Here is a 13,062-nt window from a genome sequence, read left to right as displayed (position 1 = left end):
AGTCCTCCTCGGGTACTTCGCTCCCCGATTGGCTGATGTCCCCGGGGCCCGTCCTGCTTCGGAAGCATGTCCGGACCCATAAGGCAGATCCCTTGGTCGAGGAGGTCCAATTGCTCCACGCTAATCCTCAATATGCTTATGTAGCGTACCCTGATGGGCGGGAGGACACGGTTTCTGTCCGTGACTTGGCACCTGCGGGTGCCCCTGAGGTCACCACGTCCTTCCGCCCCACGGTCCCCGGTGTCGTCCATTCGGAGACTGCTACGCCTCTTCCTCCCTCAGTCTCTGTCCCCAATGTAGTGTGCCCAGAGCCTGTTGCAGCCCCCCACCCCCCAGCTCCGGTTCCCACTGTTCCCCATATGCCACCAGGGCCACTGCTCATTCCTCTCGCCCCTATGTACAGCTCGCTTGAGTCGCCGGAGCCGTCGCCACGCAGTACCTGACGACTGGACGGGACGACGGATCGGTCCACTTCACACCACCTGGCGCGTCCTCTCGACGCTCACTGTACGGAGCCTGGGCCGACATCGCTCCCTGCTCGGACGACTCTGCAACCTGCGCTACGACGATCGCGACGGCGGATCAGGCCACCGGTTCGTCTGGACTTGTAATATTGATTGCGCTTCACCCCCGTGTTGTTTTTTTAAAAGGAAGGGGTGAATGTGGTGGACCTCAGTTGTGCCTTTGTCCTATATGGACCACCGTTGTGTGTGTTTGTCATACCTGGACACATCCCCTCTCAGTTTGGTTCCTCCCCTCGGCACCTAGTATAAAGGTGGCTGTCTCCTCCCCCTTGTTCAGTCCAGGTCGGTTAATTGTTGGGATCTGCTCCTGATTCTGTTGTGAATAAAAGCCTACATTTGTATTGGCACACCGGTAGTCTTTCGCCTTATTGATAGCGCATCAACCACCTAGGTGGATAACTCTGGGGTGTGCACCACCCGATTCTCCTCCTTGCGGGTGCCTGTGTGCTTTCTCCTTGGGACAGAGGAGCAACTGAAAGCTCGGGAAGAGCCGCCATCCTCTGGCATTGGCACCCATGGTTCCCAACAAGCACCTGCATCATGGAATGTGTGTCCTGCACCGTGGACCGCGTGTCCTGCACCGCGGATTGTGTGCCCTGCACAGCAGAGTGCGTGTTCTGCACAGCAGAGTGCGTGTTCTGCACCGTGGACCGCGTGTCCTGCACCGCGGATTGTGTGCCCTGCACAGCAGAGTGCGTGTTCTGCACAGCAGAGTGCGTGTTCTGCACAGCAGAGTGTGTGTTCTGCACAGCAGAGTGCGTGTTCTGCACAGCAGAGTGCGTGTTCTGCACAGCAGAGTGCGTGTTCTGCACAGCAGAGTGCGTGTTCTGCACAGCAGAGTGCGTGTTCTGCACAGCAGAGTGCGTGTTCTGCACAGCAGAGTGCGTGTTCTGCACAGCAGAGTGCGTGTTCTGCACAGCAGAGTGCGTGTTCTGCACAGCAGAGTGCGTGTTCTGCACAGCGGAGTGCGTGTTCTGCACCGCGGAGTGCGTGTTCTGCACAGCAGAGTGCGTGTTCTGCACAGCAGAGTGCGTGTTCTGCACAGCGGAGTGCGTGTTCTGCACCGCGGAGTGCGTGTTCTGCACAGCAGAGTGCACGTCCCGCACCAGTGCAGGGTAAAGGTTTTGCACCAAGGTCTCCTCAGCGGCCCCCACCCTCACTGTGTTGATCTCTTTGCATTGCAGTGTCGGCACAACCACCTCAGACATAAGGTGGACAGACTCCTCCATGCAGCCTTTCAGTCCAAGGAGCGTACCAGACATTCCTTCCTGATTTTCCCAAGTTTGATTTTGAAGCTCCAGCAATTGAGGCATCACTGAGTCCAGAGGCTCGTCATCTGACTAAAGTAATCCTCTGAGTTCCAGCATCCTGGGAAATCCCTGCCTCTGCGGCTTGATTTTTGGATCTGATTTGGATTCCGAGGCTACTCTGGAATTAGGTCCCACTGAGGAGAGTGCCTCTGAGCAGAGGGTGTGGCTCAGCGCTGTGATAGTTCTTTGACATCTGTGTCAGTGAATCCCTCCTCTGTGCTGGTGTCTGGGCTGGAGCCAAGCACCTGGCTGGGGGATTCCCTTGGCTGCTTCCCAGATGTGCCTGCGACTGAAGGGAGAGGTTATTAGTGGGCAAGCACCCTGAGAAACAGGGGACACGACTCGCAGCATTGTAGCCTGACGGATCCTCACTTGGTTTATCACCACTAATCAGCATAGGAATGTTCAACATCCTCCCCAGCCAGCTGGATAGCTCTGTCCTTGAAGTATGAGCTCTCTCCCTCACGTTGTGAGCCAGCTTCTCCTGCATGGAGACAGATGGAGAGAGTGTAAGCAGGATACGCACCAGGCAGGTGATACCTGGCATGCCTGGATGGTGAGTGGGACCAGTGAAGTGATGAGGATTAACCTGCAGGTGAGATGAAGGTATGTGTGAGAGAGTGAGTAATGAGTTGGCAATGAGTGAGATCTCTGTGGATGTGCAAGTGTGTGAGCTGAGAGTTATGAAAGGAATGACTTACCCTGGCAGAACAGAGGAGATTATTTATCCTCTTGTGGCACTGGATGGCTGCCCTCTTCTGTAGGGCAGTGGGACTCATGACTACTGCCACCATCCCCCCTGCTGGGTTGGTGACCTTGCTGGCTGGTGTTCTTCCTGAGTGTGGGTATAGCACATCACGGTGGGTCTCTGCAAAACCCAAGAGGTCTCTCCATGGAGCTGTCCAAAAACCTGGGGGTGGATTTCTTTGCGGCTATCACTTCTCGATGACCTATCAAGTGCGGCTGATGTGTACTGGGGAGGCCCTTAAATGTGGTGCCCCGATGATGGCAGCCAGTTGCCCCACCAGCAATACAACTTGGATACGTGGCAGAAAATGTTTGGCACTACATGGAAAAAAAACTAACTGTCATCGCCGTCAGTGGGCTCAATGCCACTTTTCCCGCTAACCACCAGCCTTGTCGATTTCCAGGAAAATCTCACCCTCCAACTCTAAATCAGAGCCAGAGACGTTCTCAGAGCGTGCTGTAAAGTAAGGGAATTGCCCATTGGAAATTACACTATCCCAGGAAATTCCCATGTAGAACCGTGCATTAGGACTTCCAAATGATCCTGCCACACATCTCAATTGTACGTTTGGGGTCTCCGATATCTGAATCTGGTATAACTGACTGTATATTGTAAAAGAACAGTTTTAGTATAACAATATTGATTTAACAGAATGGCAGATAAAAGTGAGAAAAAAGATTATTGAAGAAGAGGTTTGAAAGTTTTGAGATGGATGAGATTTTAAAAATATCAATATATTTCCAAGCAGGGACTAGCTAAGTCAGCGTTCCTTGTCTCGAAGCAGCTCCAGTCAAATCACCAATGGATAGGTATCCCAGAATTGCTCCACAGGTTCTAATGGATCTATACTTTCAAACAATTTGCTCTGATTATATCTGGAGATAAGGTGGTTGACGGAATTCCGGAACATACAAATATTGAGAAAGATTTGATAGGATGGAATTGTCTTACCTATTGGTAGGAGCAGGGTTTTTAGTGCTAACCTCAGTGCTTACATCTGAACCTATTTTTGCCATGCAGTTGGAAAAGTCTGAATTTGCCATTGATGCTTACAATGCTCAAAGATCTGAGGGGCAAGTACCCACTAAAGAAAAACATAGAATCATCGAAAAAGCAACTATTTGGAGATTTTCCGATCTGCCCCTGCAGTAAATAATCAGCCATACCATTTCTCCGGGAAATCCACTCTGTCCCACCAGATTTACACTGGGATTTGGGGAGAAGTTCCATTGGACATGTGGGATTTTACTGCTCAAACTTTTCCGGTCACCTAGCAAGTTAAGTCTGCTGAGACATTAAAATCAAGAAGGTGCCAGTTGGATTATGTTGATTGGGAGACTGGAATTAGTACTTGGCTGGGGGATAAAAAAAGGGATAATTTTATGAGAGATTAGATTCCATTGGTGTTGTTCCAATGCAGTCAAATAACTAATGAATACAATGTTCAAACATGAATACCAACCCCTTTGGTAAGGTGCTCGATTTCAAACAATGGTGGAGTTCTACCTAAACAAGGGATCTCTGTCTTCAGAATATCATTAGAATGGAGCTTAGAAATCAGTTCCTCAGGAAACTTTGGTCAGGATCATCCTTACAGTTGTTCCCTTTTCCTTGCCATAACTGCCCAAATGCAGAAGAGGACCCATTTCTGTGTGTTACTGCCTCACTGACATTGCAACAGAGTAGCTTCAAAGAAGTTCCTGCTTCTTGAGTGTAAAATAATGTCCTCTTGTTCTGGCTAGATGCCTGGATATCTCTGTTAGAAACAATGATATAAGCACATTCAGCCTTCCAAGGATACAATTGCCCATAAAAATGTCTAAGTGATAATACATCAGCCATCCTAGTGCAATAAAACTGTGCTGAAGAGCTGAAACAGAATACTAAAACCTTTCTGTTTTCTTGCTATCGTGTGGATCTATTAAACATGCTAGCTGTTCACAACTCCAGGAAAAATGATCAATAGCTTAGACTCACCACATTTATACAATGTCAGGTATGATGATACTTTAATAGAAGATGTTCTTACTCCAAGCCCAAACACTGGAAAGGCATAAATACCTACTGCTTAAAAGCTTGTCACTGTCTAGCATGAAGTCGGAAAGGGGATGAAAAGCAATGATGCATTTCCAGGAATTAATGAAAACCTAACCCTTTCCACAAGGGTTTAATCGACTAATTTTTGTATCCTCTTTTGCACCAAATGTCTGTGCAACAGCGATATGAATGCTGCCAATGCTGGAAACCATGTGAGAAAATGTTGGAAATACTCAGCAGGTCTGGCAACAACTATGGAGAAATAAACAGAGCTAACATTTCAGGCCGATGACCTGTCAGAGGATCTTACTTAACGTTAAACAGCCCCTGCTGGGGCAGCAAAATCATATCCAGTGTTGCAAAATTGCGACTAATATTGGACAAAAACAATCTACTTAGATGTTGGCTGGAAAAAATGTAAAGATTACACACTGAAACACTCGAAACTTGTAATCTTTCAGTTCAAACAATTAAAAAGATTTGTCAAATTTAAGAAGGCAACTTCTGGAGGCCAGATCACCTGCACACTTCCATTTCAAGTTGGTAATTGGAGAGGAGGTGGGGAAAGAGTTATTGAATCCTGTTGGAGACTAATTCCAATAATTTTGGTAGATTAAATGAAGTCGACGCTGCTCATCTGCAAAGCAGCAAAGCTCTGCCCAGTTTCTTCCTATTGAAGCACCATGCATTAACCTTCAGCGCGGCACTTTGGCACAGTGGTTAGCACTGCTGCGTCACAGTGCCAGGGACTCAAGTTCAATTCCCGGTTTGGGCCACTGTCTGTGCAGAGTCTGCACGTTCTCCCCATGTCTGCATAGGTTTCCTCCGGGTGCTCCGGTTTCCTCTCACAATTCGAAAGACGTGCTGGTTAGGTGAATTGGCCATACTAAATTCTCCCTCAGTGTACCGAACAGGCGCCAGATTGTGGCGACTGGGGGATTTTCACAATAACTTCATTGCACTGTTAATATAAGCCTACTTGTGACACTAATAAATAACCTTAAAGCACACCAAATATTGGAACTGATTCTACGGCAATTACCTGTAGTGTCCCTGAAGTCTCATAAAGTCTGGGATCTGATGGCTTTGCACATTTGATAAAATGCCTCTGCGCTGTTTTAGTAGGTTCTAAACAGTATCTCAGTTGGCAACATTCTCTTACTCTGCATTGACTTCATTGCTGAAGGAGTGTTGTATTTTTGAACATGGTAACTTTCTGATGGAAAGTTAAACCAACCTCTTCTGACATTTCAGATGAAAGTAAAATATTCAATATTTGAAAGAGAGCAAGGAACTCCCCACAAGAGAAAATGCTGGAAAATCTCAGCAGGTCTGGCAGCATCTGTAAGGAGAAAAGAGAGCTGCGTTTTGAGCTTTGACAAAGGGTCATCTGGACTTGAAACATCAGCTCTTTTCTCTCCTGACAGATGCTGCCAGACCTGTTGAGATTTTCCAGGTTTTTCTCTTTTGGTTTCAGATTCCAGCATCCGCAGTAATTTGCTTTTATCCAAGGAATTCCCCATTTTGTCCTGGCTTATACCTTACTCCTCATCCGACCTGAACAAAAAAAAGGTTATTTCTTCATTCATATTATTTACTCTTTGTGGATTCTAGTTGTGTGTAAATTGGCTGCTGCACTTACCCAGACAATAACAGTGACTGTGCTCTGAAAAATAATTTATTCATTGTGAGGTGCCTTGGGATATTCTACAAATGTGATGAAGCGCTAAATAATTGTGTGTTCTTTTCTTCACTAATGCATTTTTTTTACAAATCCTGAGAAGAATTTCAACTCTTTGAATTTCTCAATAAATAAATTGAATTAAGTATTAACTCCATTTCTGTTGTTGGATCCATTTAACTGAGCTTTAGATGGTGTGGTGGGTTAGCATAAGAGAGGAAATTCAACAAGGCCAAAATTAATCTATACCCCTGGGGCATATGTATGTACCTGTAGAGTTCTTTGAGTTCTGTGGAATCTTCAAATGAACGTTATTTATATAAACTTCCTACATTTTGCCCAGATCACTGGTTCATAGAATCATAGGGGGCGATTCTACCAAAACAAGTGCCAACGTGCGTGAAAACGGGAGTTTCAGATCCGATTTTTCGGTGAGGCCACAAATGAAATCTTATGTCACTTAATGCAAAAAATGATGCACTATCTGATTCCTGCCACTAGAGGGAGGGGGCAGAGCTTAAGCGCAGTGGAAATCCAGCTGCTCACACCAGATGGCACAATTGCGCATGTGCAGATCTGTCAGTCACCTCCCCCCCACCCTGGATATAACCCGCCCTCTCCAATCGCTGGTCCCTGGCCAATCACTCCTCCCCCACCCCCTGGATATTGCACCCCTCCCGGCCCGATCGATCATCGCCCCAGTGGATCATCAGTTGCAGAGTGTCCTGCTCCCGCCTCCCCCCAGCCAATCTCCAATTGCAGAGTGTGCCAGCCTTCCCTTAGGCCCTGCCTCATCATGGCCCCGCCCCTCCCCTTGGGCCCCTCAGGCCCTGACTCCTTGGCACTGCCCAGTGACCGTTGGGTAGTGCCAGGGTGCCTGGCTGGTGTCATTCTCGTGTTGGCAGGCTGTGGCTAACGGGGTGCTGCAAGAATTATTATTTGGGCCCCAGCTGTTCACAAAATATGTCAATGATTTGAATGTTTGGACCAAATGTAATATTTCCAAGTTCGCAGATGATACTAAGCTAGGTGGAAGTAGACTAATAGGACTGAAGGTAGACAAGTCCCCGGGCCCGGATGGAATGCACCCCAGGGTACTGAAAGAAATGGCTGAGGTAATAGCAGATACGTTAGTAGTAATTTATCAAAATTCGCTGGACTCTGGGGTAGTGCCGGCTGACTGGAAAACAGCTACTGTTACGCCGCTGTTTAAAAAAGGAAGTAGACAAAAGGCAGGTAACTACAGGCCGGTTAGCTTAACGTCCGTAGTTGGGAAGATGCTAGAGTCCATTATTAAAGAGGAAATAACAGAGCACCTGAATAAGAATGGTTCGATCAAGCAGACGCAGCATGGATTCATGAAGGGAAAGTCGTGTTTGACGAATCTACTGGACTTTTATGAAGATGTCACTAGTGGGGTTGACAGAGGGGAACCGGTGGATGTGGTGTTTTTAGATTTCCAGAAGGCGTTCGATAAGGTGCCTCACAAAAGGTTGCTGCAGAAGATTGGGGTACACGGAGTTAGGGGTAAGGTGTTGGCATGGATTGGGGATTGGCTATCTAACAGGAAGCAGAGAGTTGGGATAAATGGGTGCTTTTCTGGTTGGCAGTTGGTGACCAGTGGCGTGCCGCAGGGATCGGTGCTGGGGCCTCAATTGTTTACCATTTACATAGATGATCTGGAGGAGGGGACTGAATCTAGGGTATTCAAGTTTGCTGATGACACGAAGGTGAGTGGGAAAGCGAATTGCGTGGAGGACGCGGAAAGTCTGCAGAGAGATTTGGATAGGCTGAGCGAGTGGGCGAGGATCTGGCAGATGGAATATAACGTTAGCAAATGTGAGGTTATCCACTTTGGAAGAAATAATAGTAAATTGGAATATTATTTAAATGGAGAAAAATTACATCGTGCGACTGTGCAGAGGGACCTGGGGGTCCTTGTGCACGAATCGCAAAAACTCAGTCTGCAGGTGCAGCAGGTGATCAAGAAGGCGAATGGAATGTTGGCCTTTATCGCGAGGGGGATAGAATATAAAAGCAGGGAGGTCTTGCTGCAACTGTACAAGGCACTGGTGAGGCCGCAACTGGAGTACTGTGTGCAGTTTTGGTCCCGTTATTTGCAAAAGGATATATTGGCCTTGGAGGGAGTGCAGAGAAGGTTCACCAGGTTGATACCGGAGATGAGGGGTGTGGCTTATGAGGAGAGATTAAACAGATTGGGTCTGTACTCATTGGAGTTTAGAAGGATGAGGGGTGATCTTATAGAGACATATAAGATAATGAAGGGGCTGGATAGGGTAGAGGTGGAGAGATTCTTTCCACTTAGAAGGGAAACCAGAACTAGAGGGCACAGCCTCAAAATAAGGGGGGGCCAGTTCAGAACAGAGTTGAGGGGGAACTTCTTCTCTCAGAGGGTAGTGAATCTCTGGAATTCTCTGCCCATTGAAGTGGTGGAGGCTTCCTCGTTGAATATGTTTAAATCACGGGTAGATAGTTTTCTGATCGATAAGGGAATTAGGGGATATGGGGAGCAGGCGGGTAAGTGGAACTGATTCGCTTCAGATCAGCCATGATCTTGTTGAATGGCGGGGCAGGCTCGAAGGGCCAGATGGCCTACTCCTGCTCCTATTTCTTATGTTCTTATGTTGTGAGGAAGATGTGAAGCGGCTACAGGAGGATTTGGTCAGACTTACTGACCAGACAAGAACATGGCAGATGGAATATAATGTGGAAAAATGTGAGGTAATCCACTTTGGTCAAAGGAACAGATGTGCAGAGTATTTCCTAAATAGTAAGAAATTAGAAAGTGTAGATGTTCAAAGGGTGTCCTTGTTCATAAGTCACTAAAGACTAACATGCAGGTGCAGCAAGCTATTAGGAAGGCTAATGGAATGTTAGCCTTTATTGCAAGAGGATTTGAGTACAGGAGTACTCAAATCCTCTTCAATCGTATAGGAGTTTGGTTAGACTGCAACTGGTGTACTGTGTACAGTTGTGGTCCCCTTATCTCAGAATGGATATTACTGCCAGAGAGAGAGTTCAACGAAGGTTCACCAGACTTGTTCTGTAATGAAAGGACTGTCTTACGAAGGTTGTGAATCTTTGGAATTCTCTACCCCAGAGGGTTGTGGAAGCTCAGCCATTGTATATGCTTACGGTAGAGATTAATAGATTTCTGATTAAAAATGACATAAAGGGTTATGGTGATAGTGGATGTAAAAGGCATTGAAGTGTCTGATCAGCCATAATTGTATTGAATGGTGGAGCAGGCTTGATGAGCTGAATGGCCTACTCCTGTTCCCATGTTCCTATGTTCTTACTCCAGAAATCACGGATAACTGCAGTTTATGTTGAGACATCACCTGATCAGAAGGTAATCTCATATTCCTTCAGCTTCAGGCTAGTTGTACTCTCGCTGCAATTGCTGTAAGGTATTTTAGAGTGCAGGGAATCTGAAATAGAAACAGCAATGTTGGAAATGTTCAGCAGGTCAGGCAGCATCTGTGGAGAAACAGAGCAAATGTTTAAAGTCTCTGAACATTCGTTAGGACATTAACTGTTTCCCTTTTACATACGCTCTTTGATGTGCTCAGTTTTCCACCATTTTCTGGGTGAAATTTTCTCTTTATTTTGTCTATGTGTCAACTCAGGCAGGAAAAGCAGCATGTGGCCCACTGCCTCACTGCTGGCTTTTCCCATCGTACCTTTTGACAGATAGTCATGGCAAATCCCGGAGTCAGGTCCTACAATGGCACACTGGTGGGGGGTGGGGGCTCTTTCTGCCCCGACAGATCAAAAGGGTGACCCGATCAGAAAAAATAAAAAATAAAAATAAATTCCCCACCCCTCCTCATGGCCATAGGACCCCTCCCACCACAGCCACAGGAGCCCCCCCTCCCCCCCCCCACCCCCCCGCCCCCAATGGACATGGGACAACAAAGCCCTCATGGACATGGGACCTCCTCACGGACAAAACACCCAATCCCCCATGGACATGGGAACTTCCCACACTCTGAACTTCCCCAATGGAAGCCCCCCATCAGCAGTGCCAGGGCACTCCCAGGATACTAGCTGGACATAACCTTCTCCCCTTTAGGAGCTGTCCTTGGTAGGTTCTCTCCAGGTCAGCATTCCAATTGACCTGTTGTAAACCCGACTGATGTCACATCTCTGGGGAGGCTGGGACATTGGGGTGGGGCGGGAGAGGAAGAATTCCTTACATGGGGGAAGATGCACCGAGGAGGTTTACGAAGGATATTTAAATGTATTGTTGTATCTGTCCAATTCAGATACTTCAACCAGCTTCTTAATCAAAATTTTACCCAGGTGTCTTTATTTATGGGAACAAAGTATGGACATAGATATAGTGCAACAAACATTATTAAATATAGTTAACCTGTAACTTACCCACTATGTATACAAGAGAACACCCAGGATTCGGCTATACTCCCCGTAAAGATGGCTTGCTAAGCTGTAGATCCGGTCCATGAGTCCCTCTAGTTCATCTTCGCGATGGTGATTCTCACTGGCCATTTCTTCCTTCCTTCCTTTTCTGATCTGGTCTGATCTCAGTTATCTCTCATCTTGAGTCTTCACTCCCAAGATGTCCGGAGTGCCTATTTTATCCCCCTGTGGCCTCGCATTTTTCCACCTGCCCTTGGCCTTTTGCCAATGGGCTCTCAGGAGGGGGGATCTCAGCACCCAATGATCTAGCTGATGACCTGTTGACAGGACACCTGAGTTGCGCGAGTTGCCTTGGAATCTGGCCCCATCTAGGTTGCGGACAATAGGCCGGTGCATGTCAAATAGGAGCGATGATCACTTGATGGGTTATCGGGGCTGATCCAGACATGCCCCGGCAGCCTGTCTGAGTTCAGTATATTCGAACTTTGGCCAGGTCTAACTTTCTTCAGGCTATTTGCTGGAACTGACTGTTGTTTAATTTAGAGTGCCCAATTCTTTAATTTCAAATATCCAATCTTATTTTGGGCGAAGCACCACAGTATGGAAATGGGTTTCCTGGCCTTTCATTACGTCATTGGCAAGGCCATTTTGGGACTCCCATTGGATTCTCCACCGCCTCTGACTTCCCCACTGGCCAAAAACTGGGATTTTTATTTTTATTTTTATTCAAGGTTTTCTAAACCCTCTGATGATGAAAACAATTCCTTCAATACAGATTTCAGCCACTACAACCGGTTCTTGTTGGAACTTGCCAGGGAGGCCATGCCGACAGTCTAAGGGTTAACATGCCTTAGAACAATTTCAGTATGTCACCAAGAATTTCAAATGCATTACACAACAAGCAGTCTGTGAACATCAAAGAGTTTTCCCGCAGGTGTTGCCAGCGAATAACATACTGCTAAACTGGCAGACAAAAGTGTCAGAGAAGCAACATGCTGTGCTCAATTTTGGGATACATTGTGCTCTTCAGGTAATTGCTTTGAAAATCTTCAAGCTCAGATTCTGTTGTGTAAAACTAGACTATTTTTATTATTATTTTTGTATTAACAGTTGTGTGTGTTACTGAAAGCTCAGGTCTCCATTCAGAAACTTTTTCAAAGCAGTGCAGTGATTAATGACTTCTCTGGATTCTTCCAAATTAAATAAATGAGATGTGACCGTTCTACATTTTGAAAACTGATTAAGTGTATATAAAATTCTGTTGTGGGTTTTTAGATAACTGGCGTGTTGTGGAATTTACAGTTATGCTGCTTAATGATCAGATTTTACAATGTAAAGATTTTAATTAATGGAGCTTTTACATGAGATTAATGTAGTGCCAATCTTGGCTCAGTTGGTAGCATTCTTGGCTCTGGATTTTGGATCTGGATTTAACTGCAGAGACTCGGACACGCAATGCAGGTTGACCTTCTCAGTACAGTGCTGAGGAAATGCTGCATTGTAACAGACACCATCCTTCAGATGAGATGTTAAACTGAGTCCCCAACTGTTCTTTCAGCTGGACAGCAAATATCCCATGGCCCAATTCAAAGAAGATCAGAGGAGTTGTCCCAACATCCTGGCCAATATTTAGCCTTCAAACCATACCTAAATTAAGTGGTGGAGGAGGCTTGCCAATGGCAGCAGTGGGATCTTCCACTCCCGCCACTGTCATCGTGGCTTCCCATTGTTCGCACCTTCTGCTGTTGGGGAACCCGCAGCAGGAGTCGCCATCGACGGGACTAGAAGATCCCACACTAAGATTTCAAAAGTACTTCATTGGCCGTACAGTGATTTTGTACATCCTAATTTCATGAAAAGCATTGTCTAAATACCATGAGTGCAATCTTACCGTCCGTTCACCCATTTCTTTATTTCTTTTATAGATGTCTTGTGGCGGCACAGTAGCACAGTGGTTAGCACTGCTGCTTCACAGCTCCAGGGACCTGTGTTCGATTCCCGGCTTGGGTCACTGTCTGTGTGGAGTTTGCACATTCTCCTCGTGTCTGCGTGAGTTTCCTCCGGGTGCTCCGGTTTCCTCCCACAGTCCAAAGATGTGCGGGTTAGGTTGATTGGCCATGCTAAAAACTTGCCCCTTAGTGTTCTGAGATGCGTAGGTTAGAGGGATTAGTGGGTAAAATATGTAGGGATATGGGGATAGGGCCTGGGTGGGATTGTGGTTGGTGCAGACTCGATGGGCCGAATGGCCTCTTTCTGTACTGTAGGGTTTCTATGATTTCTATGAGTTATGTTTGAATGTTTGTTGTTTTAGGATTATAATACTCTTCTTCCTGTTTACGTTTCTTCACTTCTTACTAA

This window comes from Mustelus asterias, chromosome 10 (assembly GCF_964213995.1).
Source record: "Mustelus asterias chromosome 10, sMusAst1.hap1.1, whole genome shotgun sequence".
NCBI lineage: Eukaryota > Metazoa > Chordata > Chondrichthyes > Carcharhiniformes > Triakidae > Mustelus > Mustelus asterias.
The sequence above is the reverse complement of the archived record's forward strand: the minus strand, read 5'-3'. Positions refer to the sequence as shown.